This window comes from Tursiops truncatus, unplaced genomic scaffold, assembly GCF_011762595.2.
Source record: "Tursiops truncatus isolate mTurTru1 unplaced genomic scaffold, mTurTru1.mat.Y mat_scaffold_197_arrow_ctg1, whole genome shotgun sequence".
NCBI lineage: Eukaryota > Metazoa > Chordata > Mammalia > Artiodactyla > Delphinidae > Tursiops > Tursiops truncatus.
This window is the reverse complement of record NW_022983229.1, coordinates 45,419-52,287: the sequence shown is the minus strand read 5'-3', so window position 1 is coordinate 52,287 and position 6,869 is coordinate 45,419.

The following is a 6,869-nucleotide window of genomic DNA, read 5'->3' as shown; positions in this document are numbered from 1 at the left end:
TCAGGTATGAAGCTGGGCGACCCTGGCCAAACCTGATTCCCCTCCGCGGTAGACGAGACGGTGGCGGGTCCTAAGCTGCCTGAAGCACACTCCTCGCGCGCACCTTCTCTTTGCTGCCGGAAGGCCTCACATAAGAGGTCTGAGTTGACTCGTGACAGAAGAAGTCTGGGTTGACTCGTGCGAGGCCTGCTGCTCTCCGTTCCTTGCTGGGAGCTTCAGCAGGAGCGCTCTGGAGCTCGCCGGCAGGAGAATTGTGAGTCCCCCCGCCCCACCCCGGCCTCAAGCAAAAGTCCAGGTTTCCCCCGTTAGTAACACCTCGGAGTGCCCGAGGGAGCGGAGGGGCATGCCTTAACGGAATGCTTCAACCGTGGAAGGTATTTCACGAGACACTGTGCACTCACGTTCGTTGTAACAACTGTCAAAGGGCACTCACTGTATGCCTTCCAACTCCTCGGCCGTGTTTGAGCCCCAGGAAGGGAAATGCGTTCGTTTGACTAAGCTCCGTGAACGTGCAACGGTGATGGCGAAGCGCTGCCCTGTTCGCTCGAAAGCTCTCGTTCGTGCGGCCTTCACACGGCCTCAAGGTACGCAGTTCTAAACAGCCTTACATTCCATGCTGGTGTGCCAAGCCCCCACCCGCCCGCAGGGAGGAATTTGGGCTCTTCTGAGAAACACCAGTGTGCGCCACAAGTGAAACCAGGGCGTCTCCCCCAGGACGTCGCCGACCGGCAGCCGGATGCCAGAGGTGTACTTCCAGCCGGAAAAAGAGGGAAAAGGACAGCTTTCCCAGGGACAATGCTGGACCCTTGGGACCATCCAGAATCACCAAGGCCTCAACTTTGCACGGCCTGGGGAACGCTCTTCCTCACGTCCAGCAATCCCCACGTCAAAACCTTTCTCAGCAGAGGCAGGCACTCTCTCCCTTGTACTAGATAGCTCGGCAGAGCCTTCCGAGAAACACGCTGCGTCATTCAGCTTGAACGTGGGACGCGGAGGGGAGAGTACGCTTTCTCCCCGTTTGGAGGCGCCTTGCGCTTGGCTTCAAAGCTGCCTGAACAGCACTAGCGGCCCGACGTCTCTGCACGGCAGGATTGTCGTTGTGGGCCGAGGCTGCGTGTTCTCCCAAAGCGAAAACCGTGCTGGCAATCCCTTTCTAGGAACTCCTCCCACGGCACCACAGGTTCAGCTCCGGCCGAACGAAAGGTGACCTCAGGCCTCAAGGTAAGTTCCAGTGTTTCACGTCGGGGGACTTGGGTGTGCAGTGGTTTCCAGGAGGCCATACTCCACCCCGGAGTGCCTTAACTCTGCGAAGCTCCTGGGGGCACACAGGATAGGAGATGGTTCGCCAATTTCGCGGGATGACTTCTCTCCGTGCCGGAACGGCGGCTCCTGGCTTCTGAGGAACCTTAGCCTAAACAGGCCCCTGGAGAAAGCTCTTCACATTCATAGCAAGGGCAACGTACTGCTCTCTGGCTTGCCTGGGTTGAATGCCCCAGTCGTCAAAGAGCCTCGCGAAGGCAGTGCTGCGCAGACTCCCTCTGCCAGTCGCACGGCCTCCTTGACTGAAAGAGAACTGCAGTGCCAAAAGACACCGCGCTGACGACTGGCTCCGGGAAGAGACTCGGGACAGCACTCTCACAGAAGCGAAAGCTAGGCCGTGGGCCCAGCCTGAGGAGCAGTACGTACGTTTGCCACACTTCTTTACACAGCTAGGCGTGAGCCAGAGAGCCTTGGTCACTGAGGCCTACCTAAGGTACCGCCATACTTACCCAGTAGATCCCACGCAGAGGTCCCTGTGCCCCAAAGGGCCTCCACGGAAGGGCCCTGTTCCTCCCGTTGTGTTTCCTTGAGGTAATCAGAAAGCACTGAGGATACCTGTAGGAGCTCAGGTATGAAGCTGGGCGACCCTGGCCAAACCTGATTCCCCTCCGCGGTAGACGAGACGGTGGCGGGTCCTAAGCTGCCTGAAGCACACTCCTCGCGCGCACCTTCTCTTTGCTGCCGGAAGGCCTCACATAAGAGGTCTGAGTTGACTCGTGACAGAAGAAGTCTGGGTTGACTCGTGCGAGGCCTGCTGCTCTCCGTTCCTTGCTGGGAGCTTCAGCAGGAGCGCTCTGGAGCTCGCCGGCAGGAGAATTGTGAGTCCCCCCGCCCCACCCCGGCCTCAAGCAAAAGTCCAGGTTTCCCCCGTTAGTAACACCTCGGAGTGCCCGAGGGAGCGGAGGGGCATGCCTTAACGGAATGCTTCAACCGTGGAAGGTATTTCACGAGACACTGTGCACTCACGTTCGTTGTAACAACTGTCAAAGGGCACTCACTGTATGCCTTCCAACTCCTCGGCCGTGTTTGAGCCCCAGGAAGGGAAATGCGTTCGTTTGACTAAGCTCCGTGAACGTGCAACGGTGATGGCGAAGCGCTGCCCTGTTCGCTCGAAAGCTCTCGTTCGTGCGGCCTTCACACGGCCTCAAGGTACGCAGTTCTAAACAGCCTTACATTCCATGCTGGTGTGCCAAGCCCCCCACCCGCCCGCAGGGAGGAATTTGGGCTCTTCTGAGAAACACCAGTGTGCGCCACAAGTGAAACCAGGGCGTCTCCCCCAGGACGTCGCCGACCGGCAGCCGGATGCCAGAGGTGTACTTCCAGCCGGAAAAAGAGGGAAAAGGACAGCTTTCCCAGGGACAATGCTGGACCCTTGGGACCATCCAGAATCACCAAGGCCTCAACTTTGCACGGCCTGGGGAACGCTCTTCCTCACGTCCAGCAATCCCCACGTCAAAACCTTTCTCAGCAGAGGCAGGCACTCTCTCCCTTGTACTAGATAGCTCGGCAGAGCCTTCCGAGAAACACGCTGCGTCATTCAGCTTGAACGTGGGACGCGGAGGGGAGAGTACGCTTTCTCCCCGTTTGGAGGCGCCTTGCGCTTGGCTTCAAAGCTGCCTGAACAGCACTAGCGGCCCGACGTCTCTGCACGGCAGGATTGTCGTTGTGGGCCGAGGCTGCGTGTTCTCCCAAAGCGAAAACCGTGCTGGCAATCCCTTTCTAGGAACTCCTCCCACGGCACCACAGGTTCAGCTCCGGCCGAACGAAAGGTGACCTCAGGCCTCAAGGTAAGTTCCAGTGTTTCACGTCGGGGGACTTGGGTGTGCAGTGGTTTCCAGGAGGCCATACTCCACCCCGGAGTGCCTTAACTCTGCGAAGCTCCTGGGGGCACACAGGATAGGAGATGGTTCGCCAATTTCGCGGGATGACTTCTCTCCGTGCCGGAACGGCGGCTCCTGGCTTCTGAGGAACCTTAGCCTAAACAGGCCCCTGGAGAAAGCTCTTCACATTCATAGCAAGGGCAACGTACTGCTCTCTGGCTTGCCTGGGTTGAATGCCCCAGTCGTCAAAGAGCCTCGCGAAGGCAGTGCTGCGCAGACTCCCTCTGCCAGTCGCACGGCCTCCTTGACTGAAAGAGAACTGCAGTGCCAAAAGACACCGCGCTGACGACTGGCTCCGGGAAGAGACTCGGGACAGCACTCTCACAGAAGCGAAAGCTAGGCCGTGGGCCCAGCCTGAGGAGCAGTACGTACGTTTGCCACACTTCTTTACACAGCTAGGCGTGAGCCAGAGAGCCTTGGTCACTGAGGCCTACCTAAGGTACCGCCATACTTACCCAGTAGATCCCACGCAGAGGTCCCTGTGCCCCAAAGGGCCTCCACGGAAGGGCCCTGTTCCTCCCGTTGTGTTTCCTTGAGGTAATCAGAAAGCACTGAGGATACCTGTAGGAGCTCAGGTATGAAGCTGGGCGACCCTGGCCAAACCTGATTCCCCTCCGCGGTAGACGAGACGGTGGCGGGTCCTAAGCTGCCTGAAGCACACTCCTCGCGCGCACCTTCTCTTTGCTGCCGGAAGGCCTCACATAAGAGGTCTGAGTTGACTCGTGACAGAAGAAGTCTGGGTTGACTCGTGCGAGGCCTGCTGCTCTCCGTTCCTTGCTGGGAGCTTCAGCAGGAGCGCTCTGGAGCTCGCCGGCAGGAGAATTGTGAGTCCCCCCGCCCCACCCCGGCCTCAAGCAAAAGTCCAGGTTTCCCCCGTTACTAACACCTCGGAGTGCCCGAGGGAGCGGAGGGGCATGCCTTAACGGAATGCTTCAACCGTGGAAGGTATTTCACGAGACACTGTGCACTCACGTTCGTTGTAACAACTGTCAAAGGGCACTCACTGTATGCCTTCCAACTCCTCGGCCGTGTTTGAGCCCCAGGAAGGAAATGCGTTCGTTTGACTAAGCTCCGTGAACGTGCAACGGTGATGGCGAAGCGCTGCCCTGTTCGCTCGAAAGCTCTCGTTCGTGCGGCCTTCACACGGCCTCAAGGTACGCAGTTCTAAACAGCCTTACATTCCATGCTGGTGTGCCAAGCCCCCCACCCGCCCGCAGGGAGGAATTTGGGCTCTTCTGAGAAACACCAGTGTGCGCCACAAGTGAAACCAGGGCGTCTCCCCCAGGACGTCGCCGACCGGCAGCCGGATGCCAGAGGTGTACTTCCAGCCGGAAAAAGAGGGAAAAGGACAGCTTTCCCAGGGACAATGCTGGACCCTTGGGACCATCCAGAATCACCAAGGCCTCAACTTTGCACGGCCTGGGGAACGCTCTTCCTCACGTCCAGCAATCCCCACGTCAAAACCTTTCTCAGCAGAGGCAGGCACTCTCTCCCTTGTACTAGATAGCTCGGCAGAGCCTTCCGAGAAACACGCTGCGTCATTCAGCTTGAACGTGGGACGCGGAGGGGAGAGTACGCTTTCTCCCCGTTTGGAGGCGCCTTGCGCTTGGCTTCAAAGCTGCCTGAACAGCACTAGCGGCCCGACGTCTCTGCACGGCAGGATTGTCGTTGTGGGCCGAGGCTGCGTGTTCTCCCAAAGCGAAAACCGTGCTGGCAATCCCTTTCTAGGAACTCCTCCCACGGCACCACAGGTTCAGCTCCGGCCGAACGAAAGGTGACCTCAGGCCTCAAGGTAAGTTCCAGTGTTTCACGTCGGGGGACTTGGGTGTGCAGTGGTTTCCAGGAGGCCATACTCCACCCCGGAGTGCCTTAACTCTGCGAAGCTCCTGGGGGCACACAGGATAGGAGATGGTTCGCCAATTTCGCGGGATGACTTCTCTCCGTGCCGGAACGGCGGCTCCTGGCTTCTGAGGAACCTTAGCCTAAACAGGCCCCTGGAGAAAGCTCTTCACATTCATAGCAAGGGCAACGTACTGCTCTCTGGCTTGCCTGGGTTGAATGCCCCAGTCGTCAAAGAGCCTCGCGAAGGCAGTGCTGCGCAGACTCCCTCTGCCAGTCGCACGGCCTCCTTGACTGAAAGAGAACTGCAGTGCCAAAAGACACCGCGCTGACGACTGGCTCCGGGAAGAGACTCGGGACAGCACTCTCACAGAAGCGAAAGCTAGGCCGTGGGCCCAGCCTGAGGAGCAGTACGTACGTTTGCCACACTTCTTTACACAGCTAGGCGTGAGCCAGAGAGCCTTGGTCACTGAGGCCTACCTAAGGTACCGCCATACTTACCCAGTAGATCCCACGCAGAGGTCCCTGTGCCCCAAAGGGCCTCCACGGAAGGGCCCTGTTCCTCCCGTTGTGTTTCCTTGAGGTAATCAGAAAGCACTGAGGATACCTGTAGGAGCTCAGGTATGAAGCTGGGCGACCCTGGCCAAACCTGATTCCCCTCCGCGGTAGACGAGACGGTGGCGGGTCCTAAGCTGCCTGAAGCACACTCCTCGCGCGCACCTTCTCTTTGCTGCCGGAAGGCCTCACATAAGAGGTCTGAGTTGACTCGTGACAGAAGAAGTCTGGGTTGACTCGTGCGAGGCCTGCTGCTCTCCGTTCCTTGCTGGGAGCTTCAGCAGGAGCGCTCTGGAGCTCGCCGGCAGGAGAATTGTGAGTCCCCCCGCCCCACCCCGGCCTCAAGCAAAAGTCCAGGTTTCCCCCGTTAGTAACACCTCGGAGTGCCCGAGGGAGCGGAGGGGCATGCCTTAACGGAATGCTTCAACCGTGGAAGGTATTTCACGAGACACTGTGCACTCACGTTCGTTGTAACAACTGTCAAAGGGCACTCACTGTATGCCTTCCAACTCCTCGGCCGTGTTTGAGCCCCAGGAAGGAAATGCGTTCGTTTGACTAAGCTCCGTGAACGTGCAACGGTGATGGCGAAGCGCTGCCCTGTTCGCTCGAAAGCTCTCGTTCGTGCGGCCTTCACACGGCCTCAAGGTACGCAGTTCTAAACAGCCTTACATTCCATGCTGGTGTGCCAAGCCCCCCACCCGCCCGCAGGGAGGAATTTGGGCTCTTCTGAGAAACACCAGTGTGCGCCACAAGTGAAACCAGGGCGTCTCCCCCAGGACGTCGCCGACCGGCAGCCGGATGCCAGAGGTGTACTTCCAGCCGGAAAAAGAGGGAAAAGGACAGCTTTCCCAGGGACAATGCTGGACCCTTGGGACCATCCAGAATCACCAAGGCCTCAACTTTGCACGGCCTGGGGAACGCTCTTCCTCACGTCCAGCAATCCCCACGTCAAAACCTTTCTCAGCAGAGGCAGGCACTCTCTCCCTTGTACTAGATAGCTCGGCAGAGCCTTCCGAGAAACACGCTGCGTCATTCAGCTTGAACGTGGGACGCGGAGGGGAGAGTACGCTTTCTCCCCGTTTGGAGGCGCCTTGCGCTTGGCTTCAAAGCTGCCTGAACAGCACTAGCGGCCCGACGTCTCTGCACGGCAGGATTGTCGTTGTGGGCCGAGGCTGCGTGTTCTCCCAAAGCGAAAACCGTGCTGGCAATCCCTTTCTAGGAACTCCTCCCACGGCACCACAGGTTCAGCTCCGGCCGAACGAAAGGTGACCTCAG